General features: G+C 46.6%; 1 protein-coding gene across 3 annotated transcripts in view; it reads right to left on the bottom strand.

Annotated features, from left to right (window-relative positions):
* NHSL2 (NHS like 2) overlaps nucleotides 1–17,023 on the bottom strand; it is a 273,340-nt gene that overhangs the window by 68,230 nt on the left and 188,087 nt on the right. The window contains exon 1 of one of the 3 annotated variants that reach the window (XR_007460481.1): nucleotides 6,770–7,323. The exons of the other annotated variants lie outside the window; for them this stretch is intronic. The gene's annotated coding sequence lies outside the window, so the exon portion shown is untranslated. Of the gene's footprint in view, nucleotides 1–6,769; nucleotides 7,324–17,023 lie in introns of those variants that run through there. 3 annotated transcript variants of the gene reach the window in all.

The raw sequence follows: 17,023 nt of genomic DNA, 5'->3' as shown, positions 1-17,023 counted from the left end.
GTTTTCAATTCTTTTGGATCTACACCTAGAAGTGGAATTGCTGGGTCATGTGACAATTCTATGTTTAACCTCTTGAGAAACTGCCAAACTCTTGTTATCTTTTTAAAAATCTGCTTTACCACAATGCTGGCTCCCTCAGCAGTGAGTTAAATGAATCTTTGATATGTGATCACTCTATATTTCAATTACAGTCATGGTTTTAACTCTTTGAACATTACACCTTAATAAAGGCAACTTATTTACCTTGCTAATCTTTAAAGCATAAAGCTGACCCCTGCACCCCACTTTGGCCCCCATTGCTTATTGCAAGCTCTCTACAGGGGAGTCAAGGAAATGAGTAGAAATGAGGATTCCCTTGTTTAATCCATGAGGGCAGCATGGTATTTTGGTAGTTATAAAGAGAGAGGAAATTTGAATTATAGTCCTGTGTTAGTGTTAGCAAATGAAGTCATGCTAAGCATGGACAGAGGGTGTGTACATCTTTATTCTAGCAGGGAACATATGGAGACTTTGCTCCTCTGGAACACAGAGCAATTGTTGGTTTTCTACAGTGTGATAGTTTCTGCCAGGGAAACTCTAGAGAAAAGCTTTGCTCTGGGTGACCTCTGGGACTAGACAGACCGCAATGGAACTCGTTGGGAGATTTGCTAGAATTCTTTTTGTACAGCCTCAAAACGTGCCAACACTGACATTTGACGGGAAATCTTTTAGGCGGGAATAAAGAGAAGGAAGAGACTGGGCCTGGAGTTTGAGGAGGAAGGTGGGCACAAAAGTGGGGAGAGGGTACAGGGTGGGGCAAGAAGCAGCTGCCCCACTCAAGACCCAGCTCCTCAAAGGAGATTTTTAATTGTCTCTAAGTGGCCTGTTGTTCAGCCTATATAACCCCGCCTCCCCAATCTCTCCTGGATTATTAATCACACATAAAATCAGAGATATTCTTGGCTTCATATATTTTAATGTTTCGAATCAATAAAGTTTTGCCTTTTTGAATGAGGCTGAAATGAAAAGAGGAAAAAAAACATTTCCCCTCTCACAGCTCAGAAGGAACTGGATTTTGATCACAATTTTCTCACTTTTGAGGCAAGATATGGAAGAACAGATGAGTGTAATGAAAGATTTTCACAGGTGGTTGAGAATGTGTAGGAAAAAAGAAATCCAGGATAAAAAAGAATGTCACTGTTATAAATATGATCAGAATATATCTATTTCTGAAAGCATACCAGGTGGGTTAAGAAAATAAAGGTAAAAAGCTATTTTCTTCTGACACCCTAATTGTACTCCCTCACAGGGCTATGACAAGATGAAACAGATGTGGTAAGCACTTTGCAAAGTGCAAAGGGCTGCACATGGCTTTGAGAGGGCTGGGCAGTGTAGGGGAGAGGGCATGAGCTATGAAGCCTGACTGTTCAGGGCACCAGCCTGGCTTGGGGGCTTGGACCGGCAATGACCTCTAAAGAAAAATCCCTGGATCTCAGTTTTCACATGTGCAGAGTGAGGACAGTAATTCTGGCCTTAGAGGGTTGCAAGAAGGTTCCTATGGTAAGGCCTCCAAGAGAAGGAAGAACAAAGTGGTTTAGTACACATTGTAGCACTTACCACCTTGTTTTGGAATAGTGCCTTTACGTATCTGTTATGCCAATTATACCAGAAGTTCCCTGTGACTTGTTCATCTCTGTGTCCTCCTCACCTCTAAACACAGTGCCTAGAACATCCTACTCAGCCATTTATTCTTTTGACAAATGTTTACCAGGCTCTTCCAGTCACTAACTCTTGACAGCCACACTCTGCCCTCCAAGTCACTGTTCTCTTCTCCATGCCTCCCCAGCACTGAAGCCTCAGGGCAGGGATGCTGACGATGCTCCTGTGGTAGACACGGTGATGCCCCTCCAGGTACCCCCAGGACCAAGTGCTGCTGGCTGACAGTCCTTTTTGGGCCTTGCCCAGCCACCTCCCGAGAGGAAGGGGTTGCTTTGCTCAAGGCCACGCTCCCTCCCTGGAGGCAGCCCGTGTCTAATGACTGGTGCATGTGCCACGGTATTTATACCTGGTCCCCTCACCCTGACTCAGAACAACTCTGAAGGGCCAACCCAGTTCCAGAATTTCTTGTAGGGTCAGCTGAGGTTTTCATTAAAACAGTGTCACAGCCAACTTCCCCCTTGAATCAGTACTACCTCCTTCCTTTAGATCCTAGGTGTTGATCCCAAAGGCACCCCAATACAGGTGACCTGCAACAGCCCCCCAGCAGCAGTCCCCAGATAGGCTTTGTGGCCTGTGTAAGCTCTGATTTGGCATCTGGAAAGCCTCAATTCCAAGTGATTCCAGGAGCTGTGACAGTCCCCAGGGCCCAATCACTGTGCATGGGCCTCACTCAGAGTTACATTTTTATTCCCTCTCCTACCCTTTCTCTTTCTCTCTCTGTAAGTTTTTCTTATAAAATGCATTTGGAATCAATATGGTAGAAGATATTGGCCTATAAGCAAATAATTATAGCCATGGGAGAGACATTATAATAGAGAAATAAATGAACCTAGTGCTTAGCTGAAGGACAGGTTCCTAAAGGAGGTACCATTTATTTTTTTTAAGTGTATTTATTTTTGAGAGAGAGAGTGTGCACATGCAAGTGGGGGTTTTGGGGGTGGGTAGAGAGAGGGAGAGAGAATCCCAAGCTGGCTGTGCACTGTCAGCCCAGAGCCTGATGCGGGGCTTAATCTCATGACCTGTGAGATCATGACCCGAGCTGAAATCAAGAGTCAGATGCTCAACCAACTAAGCCACCCAGGTGCCCTGAGGAGGTGCCATTTAAACTGAGTCTTGAAGAATAAATTTGTGTGAGATGGGTACACAAGACATGTGCGAGAGATATTGCAGAGGGCACAGCATGCTCAAAGGCTAGCAGGCATGGAAGAGTATAGTGTGGGGGAGGGAGAAGAGTAAAGGACAATGAAGTCTAGGGCACTAGTAGGAGTAGACTATGCAGGGCCTTATAGGCCATGCCAAGGAACTTAGTCCTGATCAAATGCCATGGCATTCCCGTGTCAACTCAATGCCGACAATTCCAATGTTGCCCAGGCTTCAGCCATTTAGGTACCACTTGGGTGAGCTTTGCCATATCTGGGCACCACTGGTTCTATTTCCTATTCATTTAATCTTTCTTCTCGAAATAACGTTTTTTGCTTAGATAAGTTTATATTAAAATAAATTTTATTTGGCAACCGAAAACCAAAACAAAAGGAGTTTCACTTGCCACAAAGAGAAAGTAGCTGTAAAAATAAACACAATGGAAACACAACAGAGTAATTAAATCTTATGTAGATATCATTGTTTCTCAGTGTCTTTGAGCCTGAGGCCCACTCTAGCTCTGTTCCAAAAGAAGATTAGCAAGCATTACAGAGGCTGAAGAATAGCACCACACTGAGACCTTCTCTTTGATGTAATCAGAAAGCCATAAAGAGAAGGGAGAAAGAATCATTTTCTCCCCATGTAATTCAATGTTCCATAAAGCTGTACTGTGTTCCATTAAGATCACCTTGGAGTTCCCTTCCCTACTACTCTGCTGACTGTGGAACCAGTTGGTAAACAATAAAGTGCCCTACAAATGTGGTTGTTATTACCATTCTATTGCTTTGTCCATTAGCTCTGGGGCAGTCATTTTGCTGTAGCTGCCCCTTTTTTGGCCCAGTGAAGGTTTCCAAACCAGTGCCTGTGGTGACTCTCATTCCCCACACTGTGGAGGACAAAGCGGTGAGGGTGAGGCTGAGAGAGCGGCAGGAGCCTGGTGTCCAGGTGAAAACACAGTGAAAAGGATAGTATGGCTCATTGTTTAAGGTGACTGTCCAGTAGCTGCTATCTGCAAGGCAGAAGAGAACAGTGTATGGAAGCAGAGGTGGGAAGAAGTTGGCCCATCAGGACAGAGCTCAGGGGAACCATCGAAAAACATCATCTGTGGGGTTGGGCTCCACAGCTAAGGGCAGAGCTTGAGGTGGGCCTGGGGGCCTGGGTGGTGGGCAATATGGAAAGAGCCTGCAGGGGTCTCAAGCATTTGTAAAAGACAGTCAAGGAAGTCATGGAGATTAGCACATCAGAATTGCTCCAAAAGGCAGGGCCAACTCAGCCAGGGAGATCTTGGGACTGTGTAAAGCAACTGGGCTTTGGAGTTTGACAGGCCTGGACTCAATCTTGGTTCTGTCGCTTTCTTTCTTTCTTTTTTTTTAAGTTTATTTATTTACTTTGAGAGAGCGAGAGCGCGAGCAAGTATGAGTGGGGTGGGGCAGAGAGCAAGGGAGAGAGGGACTCCGAAGCAGGCTTTGCACTGTCAGCACAGAGTCCAATATGGGGCTCAAACCCACGAACTGTGAGATCATGACCTGAGCCCAAGTTGGACGCTTAACCGACTGAGCCACACAGGTGCCACCCCCCTCCCCCACCGCCGCCGCCCCCCGGAGCTCCAGTTCTGTTGCTTTCAAGTTGTGTATGATGTTGGGTGAGTCACTGAACTGATCTGACCCCCAGTCTCCTCAGTGAAGTATGATGTGGGCAATAATAGTACCTACCTCCTAGGTTTGGTGTGAGGATCACATGAGGCAAGACGTGCAAAGCTTTGCTTACAGGGACTGACACATTACTTAGCATACCTTCCTCTCCCTCTCCTACAGCCACAACTAGAGCCCTGAAAGTACATTTGCTTCTCTCCTGGCTCTCTCCCCTAGCCCTGCTCACACATCTTGGCCTTGTCCTCTGTTATATTCTTGTGCTCACCGGCTATTCCACTTCTCCAGCTATGGGGTTCATAAGGAGTCTTTCAAATATTTGCAGATATGAAAGCTGAGGGGGCACCCTCCAGGGGTTGGGATGGGAACCTCCTTCACCTGGAGAGGGGGAGTGGTGGGTGTTCTGGGGCGGGTGGCTGGCCAAGCAGCCTGCATCACCCAGCTGAAGGCAGAGGCTGTCTTTGGCCTGCAGAGAACAAAGAAAAGGTTCTGGTCTCCTGCGGTGTTAGAAGGCAGTGCCTGAAGCAAGTCCCTCCATTAAAAGCTACAAGGCAGAAGGTTAAATATAGCCTTTTCCAGTTGTCTAGGGTATAAATTTATGAGATGTCAGATCTGTGTTGGGGAGTGAGAAACGATCTTATCTCTGCTCTGTTTTTAGAGAGTAGCAAGGAAGCAAAAAAGAAGAGAAATACATCTATCTTGACTTTCACCAATGGACAGTGGGCAGCCATGGGAGGATTTTGAGCAGCCGGGTCTGTTCTGTAAAGTTGTGCTCTGATTGCAGAGTGGACATTGGCTGGAGGGGGGCAAGAGTGGAAGCAGGGAGCCCAGTGGGAGGGAGAGAGTCAGGGTGCCAGGGAGGTAGCTGTAGAGGTTGGGGGAAGAGAGTCCACTGCAGGGTGGGGCCTGGCCTGCATGGGGGGGGGCAGGGCGGAGCTTCCCCCCTCCCCCCCCCCGCCCCCTCCCCGCCCCTCTGCTGCAGAAGAGGAAAGCCAGTTCTCACTTGCCCTTGTCTTCCCAAGGGCTGGCCTGATGACTGTGAGAAAGGCAACCTTGCCTGGGTAGCTCAGTCGGTTAAGCATCCGACTCTTGATTTCAACTCAGGTTCGTGAGTTTGAGACCCCCACATTGGGCTCATGCTGATGGCTTGGGGACTGCTTGGGATTCTCTCTCTCCCTCTCTCTGCCCCTTCATCCCCCCAAATAAATAAACATTAAAAATAGAAAGGCAACCTGTCCAAAGACACCCAGACCCCTCACTCCTTTTCAAGACAGCCCATGGAGAATCTGTTTGAAAATCCTTCTTTATCCCCAGGCTTCAGCTGTGCCACCTGAGCCCCCTTTGACCCATCTACTCTCTTCACCCTGTGACATCCCTTCAAAGGCCTGAAGACCAAAGACCACTGTCTTGTGATTCTTCTCCATGCCAAACAGCATGTGGTTCTCACAGTATTTTGTTCTCAGTCCTATTGTTGTGCCTGTCAAACTACCTTAGCTCACAAACTCTTCTTGAGTATATTCCTGCCACAAAGGACCAACTAGAATCCCAGAGACACAACAGGGACTCACAGTGTGTCCTGCCAGCTACCTCTGCAGCCGTCTATAGCTTCCAGTACAATTTTCAAGGGCAGACAACTGCAGTGTCACCTCCCTTGTCCCAGCTCATCCTCTTCACCCAAGCCAGAGAGGAGAACTGGTGTGCCTCAGGACTCTGAACTGTATTCCACCCTACCTCCAGGAGATCTGGCTGGAACTGAAATTAGAAGGCACTCGGTCCTTTGCTAGTAGCATGTGTGAACAGATGACCAGTGAGAAGCATCCCTTTCCTGCTCCTCCCTGCCCCCATGCTTTGGTATTGAAAAAAAAAAAAATCAGCATTTCAGCAGGAGTCCAGGAAGTGGATAAAGCCCCAAGATTGACTGAGATGGCATTTGCCACCATCCAAATGAGCAGAAAGTATGTTAGTCGATTTATAGAAAATAAGGGATACAGTATTTCTTATATACACACTAATGACTTGTCGGTCACTGTTATTATTCCTTTATCAGGGTTGGGATGTGATCACATCCACCCTCTCCTCCTCCAGAGCCACCCAAATTTGAATTCATCCTGCCCCTCCTTGCATACTGGTAGTACTAAAGGAACCCACATTACTCCAAGATGGCCCAGCCTGCCTCAGGATAGCTCTGAGTGCAGGAAGCCCCTCCTCCTCAACAACGGGCCCCAATTCCTTCCCTTCTCCCCTCCGCTGAGCATGCGACCCTCCTCCCCAAGACGACTCACCTCCCCGGCTCCAGAAGAGGGTGACAGACTCGGCTCTCTCCATCCTAGTGGTATGGATAACCAAGACTCCACATCCAGCAAATCCTCATGCGAGGGAGAAGTGTGTTGTGGGTCCACGCTGGGGGCAGGAAGCCAAAAGGCTCCACACTGATCAGAGCCGTGTCCCCAGGCTCCTCAGTGGGTACCCAGGGACTCTTTCTGAACCCCGTTTCCCTGCACCCTAGCTGGATCAGTTTGGCCCCATCAGTTACATGGTCTGTTGCCTGCGAAGTTGTTCCTGGGCTACACAGCCCAGGGAAAGAAAGGCTGGATTCAACAAGCAAGGTTCCTTTCTCCACTTTCCCACTTCCTTCTGCCCCCAGTGCCTACCCACAGCCACACTGGTCCAGAGGGCCCCGCCACAGCAGACGGGTGAGGGGAGCTGTCTGTGAGTTGGTCTTGTCTTTCTCTAGGGAAGGTTCCCAGCCAAAGGCCCGAGTCAGAGCCCCACAGAAGGCTGACCTCCTGTTCGGCCCAGCCGCTGTCCTGCAGTGACGGGAAATGAGCAGGAACTGGCTGTCTGAGTCAGCGCCCCTGGTCTATTGTCACTGTGTGGGCCCCTTCCTTCCCAGAGGAGAGACTTGCACAGAGATAGGCCTTGTTTTTTGCAGGTCTCTCTCGCACACACACACTTTCTCTCTGGCCCAGAACAAGCTTGTGCACCATGGTTGAATGCAATTCAATTCAGTTTCCCCAACTTTTAGCGAGTGCCTACTCTGGCAGAGGATCATGCCTACAGCACGTAGAGGTCATCTCCCAACATCCTCACTACTGGCACAGGAGCTAATGATGATGAATCCCAATAAGAGGGGAGAAAGCTAAGGCTCAGAGAGGGAAAGAGGCTTTGCCAGGGTCCAACAACCAGAGAATAGTGAGATTCAGAGTCCAACCTTGCTCTCCATGGCATCACGTGGAGAACCCTGCTGGCCTTCTTCACCGCTTCTCCTACCTCCACACTGTTAGCATATTGCAGATTCTAGCAAAGTCTATTTCCCAGGACAGAAAGCATGAGAGAATCATTGGTTTTAAAACATTTAAAACATATCTTGTTCAAAGTTGTTTCTGTGTGTTCAGAAGGACAAGAATCCAGGAAAAACTCACCTGTGCCAGAAGCTCATTACAAAGGGATTCCATGACCATACTGTCAAAATGAGCACAGGCAGACAAACCACACCTTGTCTCATAATCAACTGTCTTGGAAGGGAACCTGTCCTGGGTTCTTGCTCACAGGGTAGAAAGAGAATTAGCAGGAGCTTTGTTCATTTTCTCATTTTTGCCAGAGATGCAGAGAGACAGGGAAGTAGCTTGAGGAAAGGAGTTAGGGCTTCTCCTGGGGGAACCACCTTGTTACCTTAAGGGTACTGAGTACCTCTGGTACTGACTAGACTCTCAACTCCCTAAAGGAAGGGACAGGGGCAGGGCTGAGGGTCTCTAGAGGCCCCATCTTCAGAATTTAAATGTGTATGGCTTGGTACAAAAAGCCATCTAAAAAGATTGGTGAGGGGTGCCTGGGTGGCTCAATCAGTTAAGTGTCCAACTTTGGCTCAGGTCATGATCTCACAGTTCGTGGGTTCAAGCCCTGCATTGGGCTCTGTGCTGACAGCTTGGAGGCTGGAGCCTGCTTCAGATTCTGTGTCTCCCTCTCTCTCTGCCCTTCCCTCACCCTCTCTCTCTCAAAAATAAATATAAAAGTTTTTAAAAAAATAAAATGATGGGTGAAACTCCCAGACAAGGAGAACGCATTGTGCCCCCAGAGTTGGGAGAAGGTTAGTTTCTAGAAGCAAGGACCATTGATGTCACCAACTACATTCAAGGATTTAAGTAGGCTGAGGCCTAACCAGTGAATGTTCACTGTGTCAACACTAAAAGGGTAACCTTGCAAGGCTGGCTTCCTGGAAGCCTACCCACAGCAGGTTAAGGAGGGAAATGGGAGGGGAGTGGAGACACCTCTCAGGAAGTCTGGTTGTAGTTAGGAAAGAGATAGGGCCATAGCTAGAGGGTGAGGAAGAGCTGGGAGGTTGATGTTTGTCAGGATGGGAGAGATGCTGTGTGTTTTCAAGTCAAGGAGCTTCCCCCAAACTGCTGCTCACCCTGATCTCCACATTCCCCACAGGCTGGACTTCATCTCAGACCAACTGAACCAGAATTTCTGTCATGGATCCCAGGCATTGATAGTGTTTACAGTCTCTCCAGGTTGCTAACCATCACACTAATTCTAAGCAGAGACTGAAGTCCAGTCTTAGCCCGGTGGAGGGCAAAAGTAGCCTGACTGTCTTAGCTCCCTCATGTTGACAGATTAGCATAGTGGCTAAGAAGACGATCTGGAAGCCCTACTGCCTGGACTCAAATCCCAGTCTCACCTGTGTGCCCTTGGACAAGTTACTTAACTCCTCTGAGCCTCAATGTCTAATCAATATGTTTGTTATATAATTTGCCATTTCTAATCTATATATCTCCTTTATGAGGCTTAATAAAATTACCTATACTCTAAGGTTGTTGTGTGGATCAAATGTGTTAATATCTGCAAAGCACTTAGAATGCTGCTTGGCTCGGAAGAAGATATGCTGGGGCTGGCCTGTGTCTTCTACTATCCCTCCCAGACCTGCTGGACCTCTACCTGAGGCTCAGGAGGGCATCCCTTCAGAAATGTTACTGGTTTTATCCTCAGCTTGATCTCCCATCAGTTACCATCCTTGGCTCACCTCACACAGGGCTGAATGTGTCATCAACCTCAGCAGTCACTTCTCATCTGGGCCTCTCTGGTCAGGAGTTGCTTGCTGTTGCTGTGGTAGGAAGCCACCATCATGCATGACCAGAGCCATGGTGTTTGGGATGGGAAGAATCTACAAATTAGTCTTGTCTCCTTGGCTGATATTTGCCTTTTGTTCCCTCAACTCAGGTTTTTCAGTTCTTTGGGTGTGAGTCAGGGCAAACTATTGTCCCTGGGTGGGGAAATGGTGTGTGTCAGTTTCCATAACACAGATCTCACGTTTGGGTGGTTGGAGGCCTGGCGATGGTAGGGATGGAGGCTGTCTTCATCCTAAAAACCAGTGGTGTTGGTTGGGCTCTGTGTTCACCAAAAGAGAACTCAAGTTTTCCACTTTTGCTCTTTATTCTGAGAAGACAGCTCCTGTACCCCAAGCCAGGCCCTGCAGCAACCAGAGAGTAGGAGGGAGCTGGTGACAGAACCAAAGGCTGGGGCACATGTCCAGCAAGATAGTCATGGTGCAGGGATGAAGGTAGTCAAGAGTATGGAAAGGCTGAGGGTGGAGGCATCAGTGTTCAGCAATGAAAGCCAGGGCAGAAGTGTGAGGAGCTAAGTCACAGAAGCCATAAATTCCAGAAGTCAGGTCCCTGAAGCAGGAGCAAGACCCCAGGATGCTGGATGGGTCAGAATATTTCAAAGGAGCAGTATGCTAGAGATGGTATGTGTCTTTTATCTCCTATGTGGCACAGGAGAGGGGCACATCTTCTCTGAGGCAAGCCTAAGGGGCCTACACAGCACCTGCCCGACCCCCAGGTCTAAACTTCACAAGAGGAATTCATAGAGGTGTCTCTGTGCCACCATTCCCAACACCAGAAAGCAGACTCAAAGAACACACTCCACCCACATGACAAGGAGAAATTGAGAGCTTTATCCAGCTCCCAGGTTCCCACACCCCTCCATCTGTGCTCCTGGAGAATTTGACAGGAGATTGACTTTTTAAATAGAAAATCTGCTATTGAGAGAGATGAAAGTTTCATCAAAGACCATTTACTCCACAGGGATGCAGAGGGCACTTAGGAGGCCGCATTAGCTCAGATTGTTTGGAAGTACTGCCTGGAGGTAATGTGGAGCTGACCTGTCAGTGTACAGGACCTCCTACCAGGGACATCTTTCCTTGTTATCTCAAACATCGTTTTTGCCTATTCTCAATGTCAGAGCCTTGTCTGGTTTCTCCCAGCTTGATAATGGTCATATGGATATGGCCATGTGGCACAGGGCATCTCCATGCTGATGAGGAAATCCCAGAGGGCATAGGGACAGTGTGGTGACTGGAGAGTGGTGGGCAGCGGTGACTGCAGTGCAGTAGGGGGAGAGCAGATGGACTGTGGCCAATGTTAATCTCTGTAGCTGGGTAACCTTGGGCACATCACCTTACTTCTGTGGGTCTATACAATGAAAGTTTTGTGGGAGACGGGTGGTTTCCAAACATGTATCTCACTTTTATTAAAATACTTGGGTTGTATTTTCTTACACCATTCACAAAAATAAACTCAAAATGGATAAATGACCTGAATGTGAGGCAGGAAACCATCAAAACCCTAGAGGAGACAGCAGGAAAAAACCTCACTGACCTCAGCCGCAGCAATTTCTTACTTGACACATCTCCAAAGGCAAGGGAATTAAAAGCAAAGATGAACTATTGGTACCTCATCAAGATAAGAAGCTTCTGCACTGCAAAGGAAACAATCAACAAAACTAAAAGGCAACAAATGGAATGGGGAAAGATATTTGCAAGTGACATATCGGACAAAGGGCTAGTATCCAGAATCTATAAAGAACTCACCAAACTCCACACCCGAAAAACAAATAATCCAGTGAAGAAATGGGCAGAAAACATGAATAGACACTTCTCTAAAGAAGACATCCAGAAGCGGCACTCTCAACAATAGCCAAATTATGGAAAGAGCCTAAATGTCCATCAACTGATGAATGGATAAAGAAATTGTGGTTTATATACACAATGGAATACTACGTGGCAATGAGAAAAAATGAAATATGGCCTTTTGTAGCAACATGGATGGAACTGGAGAGTGTGATGCTAAGTGAAATAAGCCATACAGAGAAAGACAGATACCATATGGTTTCACTCTTATGTGGATCCTGAGAAACATAACAGGAACCCATGGGGGAGGGGAAGGAAAAAAAAAAAAAAAAAGAGGTTAGAGTGGGAGAGAGCCAAAGCATAAGAGACTGTTAAAAACTGAGAACAAATTGAGGGTTGATGGAGGGTGGGAGGGAGGGCAGGGTGGGAGGGAGGGCAGGGTGGGTGATGGGTATTGAGGAGGGCACCTTTTGGGATGAGCACTGGGTGTTGTATGGAAACCAATTTGACAGTAAATTTCATATATTAAAAAAATAAATAAATAAATAAATAAATAAATAAAAAAAGAAGACATCCAGATGGCCAAAAGGCACATGAAAAGATGCTGAACGTCGCTCCTCATCAGGGAAATACAAATCAAAACCACACTCAGATACCACCTCACGCCAGAGTGGCCAAAATGAACAAATCAAGAAGACTATAGATGCTGGAGAGGATGTGGAGAAACGGGAAGCCTCTTGCACTCTTGGTGGGAATGCAAACTGGTGCAGCCGCTCTGGAAAACAGTGTGGAAATTCCTCAAAAAATTAAAAATAGACCTACCCTATGACCCAGCAATAGCACTGTTAGGAATTTAGCCAAGGGATACAGGAGTGCTGATGCATAGGGACACTTGTACCCCAATGTTTATAGCAGCACTCTCAACAATAGCCAAATTATGGAAAGAGCCTAAATGTCCATCAACTGATGAATGGATAAAGAAATTGTGGTTTATATATACAATGGAATACTACGTGGCAATGAGAAAGAATGAAATATGGCCCTTTGTAGCAACATGGATGGAACTGGAGAGTGCTATGTTAAGTGAAATAAGCCATACAGAGAAATACAGATACCATATGTTTTCACTCTTATGTGGATCCTGAGAAACTTAACAGAAGACCATGGGGGAGGGGAAGGGGACAAAAAGTTAGAGAGGGAGTGAAGCAAACCATAAGAGACTCTTAAAAACTGAAAATAAACTGAGGGTTGATGGGCATTGAGGAGGGCACCTGTTGGGATGAGCACTGGGTGTTGTATGGAAACCAATTTGACAATAAATTTCATATTTAAAAAAAAGCACCTGGGTTGCACCATGCTAGACAAAAAGTCGGTTTTTCCCACAGATTATTTTTAAGTAGGCTCCGTGCCCAGCATGGAGCCCAGTGTGAGGCTTGAACTCATAACCCTGAGATCAAGACCTAAGCTGAGATCAAGAGTCGGATGCTTAACGGGCTGAGAGCCATCCAGGCGCCCTGTCTCACAGAAGATTTTTCAATGCTGACATACAAAAATAATATATACACACTGTGCCCCCCAAGACTCCCTCCACACCCCTCTTAGCACTCGTTGAGAAGCCCTGGATTAGGTGATACCTAGGGATCCTTCCTATTCTGACAGTTCTAAGCAGTAATAAAGGCAGCGCACCCATGCTCCTTACTCACTGCATGCCGGCACCTCATTTCATCCTCACCGCCACACTAAGGTAGGTACTACAAAGTCCTCCAGACCAAGGAAGTACTGGACACTCTGAGAGCTTAGGTCACTTGCCTGAAGGCGTACGGCTAGGACATGGCCAAGTGTGGCTGAGAATCCGAGCAGCTGAAGGGGTCTTGACCATGTTCTTTATCAATTATTCTAATCTTCTCTCCATGAAGTTTAAGCATTTTAGAGGAGGAGACAAGCCCACGATATTTCCCAATTATTCCCCAACCATGGCTAAAACCGGAAAGCTTTACTTGCTTAATCAAATGTCAGCAGCACCCAGCACTCAGAGAAGACAAGGTGGATGCCACCTGAGAAGCCACCTAGCAGCACAGGCCAACCTAGCTTTGTTGCCAACAGAGGTGGGACAGTGGCAAACAGTATCTAGTGCTTTTGTCTCAAAATATTTGTATATATACCAGGATAAGGCTTTACACTGTGCAGCATTTCCCACCTCACAAAGCCCTGTGAGACATCCTACATCATTTGTTCTGTACTACAGCTTTGTGAGGTGGTGGCAGCTGTTATTAGTATCCTCACATTCCAGATGAAGAAACCACAGATACATTAAGGGGTGAAATAACTTCCCCTGAAGACTCAAAGTAAGGCTCAGGGCTTGGATTCAAATCTGGGGCTTTTCACACTAAATCACACATTTCCCTATTCCCCGTGGCTGCTTCCCATAAAAAGAGGCATTTCCTCTTGCACTGATGTCTTTCAAGTGTGTTTGCTGGCTCAGAGAAATGATATGCTTTGTTTCTCAGCTTGACAGAATGATTTGCCAGTGCAATTGTTCTATATGTTAATGGTTTTTATTTTTTCTTTGCATAAATGACATTATAACAACATTAATGGAAATCTAAGGGAAAGAATAATTCACCAACAAGCCTGCCACTCACAATAAATCAAGTTTTGCTTTTTTCCACAATTCCCCTCTAGTCCTTGCTCCTGTGCAGACATACTTTTTACAGGGTATGTAAAGCTCAGCATAGATACAATTTTGTATTGTGCCTTTTATATGGCATACTCATTATCAACATTGACAATGTTTCCCAGCCGACCCAATAATTAGCTCTTTACGGCTCTATCATACTTCAGTGAGATGGTATGCATTGGATTTACTTAGCCATTTCCCTGTTATTTGACATTAGGTGGGCCATTGTAACTTTTTTATACCCACTTTTTGCTTCCTTCCATTTCTAGGCCAGGAAATGTGTGACTATCATGATTGACCTCCAGCCCCAGGGCCCGTGCCTCTACCTCCAACATTCCTATCAGTTGTGGGAGGTGAGGAAAACCAGGAAATACTTTGTTTGGTGGCCTAGAGTTTCAACTTCTTCCATACCACCTTCCAATGGGCTCATTAAGTCAGGTTAGGAAATATGTCTTTGGGAAGAAGGCCCCTAAGGGGGATAGGGGCCACCTGAATCCCTCATAAGCCTCTCCCACTTTAGCATCCATCATGCTGAAATCAAAGATTGTGGGAATTAAAAAAAATGTTTTTTACATTTATTTATTTTTGAGAAACAGAGTGAGACAAAGTGTGAGCAGGGGAGGGGCAGAGAGAGAAGGAGACAGAATCTGAAGCAGGCTCCAGGCTCTGAGCAAGCAGCCAGCACAGAGCCTGATGCGGGGCTTGAACCCACAAACTGTGAGATCATGACCTGAGCCGAAGTCGGACGCTCAACCAACTGAGCCACCCAGGTGCCCCAATTGTGGGAATTTTTTAAAAGTTATTTATTTTTGAGAGAAAGAGAGAGAAAGCAAGTGGAGGAGGGGCAGAGAGAGAGGAGACACAGAATCCGAAGCAAATGCCAGGCTCTGAGCTATCAGCACGGAGCCCAACATGGGGCTTGAACCTATGAACTGTAAGATCATGACCTGAGCCAAAGTTGGATGCTTAACTCACTGAGCCACCTAGGCTCTCCAAAGATTGTGGGAATTCAATAAGCTTATGAATATGAAAGGGCCAGGTCAACTACAATAACGCCTCACAAATGCAATGAGATTATTTCCTCATTTTGTTCAGGTACAGAGAACAGTGGACTCATTTTCATCTTTAAGCACAGGTCACCTTGCTCACAGCACAGGGATGGCTGCTTGGGTTGGGGGTGGTCAGAAAGCAGCACAGTACCAGTTCTTTCTGCATCTAAAGCCCCTCTCAACACCTGGTTTAGGCTTAAATTGAAGTATGCCCCCACTTTCTTGCTAGCTTAGGAATCCTCAGCTCCAGTTTCTGGACACAACACAGAGCCTCCAATGAGTTCAATTATTCCAACAACACAAACGTGCCATCGCACAGACATATGGTGGGGCTTCTACTGGGCTAGGAATTGCAGTCCTTGTTACTATAGAGATTTGCTAGCCTTACCAGAAAAAGCCACAGAACCCCTCCTTTCACTGCACCCAGTCTCCGAGGTTAGTAACTCCTGCCATGGTTGCAAAGATGCTGAGAAGCACATCACATGGTGCGATAGGAACAAGCCTGACAGTCAGACAGACTTGGACTCCACTCCTGGCTCTGCAACTTCCTTGTCATCAGACCTTTGGGCAGCGCTCTTCCTGAGACTCAGTTTTCTCATCTGTCAAATGGCATCAACAATTCCTGCCTGGAGGGTTAAGTAAAGTTGTGGATGAAAAGTGCTAGCATACATTTTCCCTTCTATGTTCAAACAGGTCGTTCATGTATGCACAGCTATGCACATGCTGTGTACTTCAGGTGGCACTAGCATACATTGCCACCCACCCCCTCCAGATTCATAGGGCAACAGGGCTACAATTTACTCAAGAGGTGGAAGGGGATATGAAAGGTAGTGGCAAATTAATTCCAACTCATGAGCCTGGCAGGCAAGGTTTCCCAGTGTCAAAGCAGCCTATGGCTTCTACATGCTGTGAACATCCATCCTAGTGCTACCCCCACCTGCACTCTTACCTGCTTTGCAGCTGCATTGGTTGCTGGAAGTGGCTCAGCCTGGCTGCTCCCCATGGTCCCCTGAACATACCAGACTCACTACTGGTTCCATTCTTAGGGCAAGACCCATGATGTTCCCCCATCTGCAATCATAATCACACTTCTTTCATTTGAAAAGCAAGTTCAACTTTCTAAAAGTTTTCCTAGCTATCTCATACTACATCTTCCCAACCACCCTTGGGGGGCGGCAGGGTGTGTGTGTGTGTGTGTGTGCGCTAAGGATGTCTTTTAAGAATTCATGGCTTTTTATAGCTGAAGGATGAAGGTAGCAGAGGCGAATGAGTTGCCTAAGATCACCCTGCTGGTTCACAGGCAAGAGATATCAGAATTCAAGCCTTCTGATACAGGAGTACTGATGCATAGGGGCACTTGTACCCCAATGTTTATAGCAGCACTCTCAACAATAGCCAAATTGTGGAAAAAGCCTAAATGTCCATCAACTGATGAATGGATAAAGAAATTGTGGTTTATATACACAATGGAGTACTACGTGGCAATGAGAAAGAATGAAATATGGCCCTTTGTAGCAACGTGGATCGAACTGGAGAGTGTTATGGTAAGTGAAATGAGGCATACAGAGAAAGACAGATACCGTATGTTTTCACTCTTATGTGGATCCTGAGAAACTTAACAGAAACCCATGGGGGAGGGGAAGGAAAAAAAAAAAGAGGTTAGAGTGGGAGAGAGCCAAAGCATAAGAGACTCTTAAAAACTGAGAACAAACTGAGGGTTGATGGGGGGTGGGAGGGAGGGGAGGATAGGTGATGGGCACTGAAGAGGGCATCTTTTGGGATGAGCACTGGGTGTTGTATGGAAACTAATTTGACAATAAATTTCATATAATAAAAAAGAGAAAAGAAAAAAGAATTCAAGCCTTCCAAGGTCTGCTCAATGGCTCTTTCCCACCTTTTG

The sequence above is a fragment of the Panthera uncia genome, chromosome X, assembly GCF_023721935.1.
Source record: "Panthera uncia isolate 11264 chromosome X, Puncia_PCG_1.0, whole genome shotgun sequence".
Classification (NCBI taxonomy): Eukaryota; Metazoa; Chordata; class Mammalia; order Carnivora; family Felidae; genus Panthera; species Panthera uncia.
Note: the sequence above shows the minus strand (reverse complement) of the source record. Positions and strands in the feature narration are given on the sequence as shown.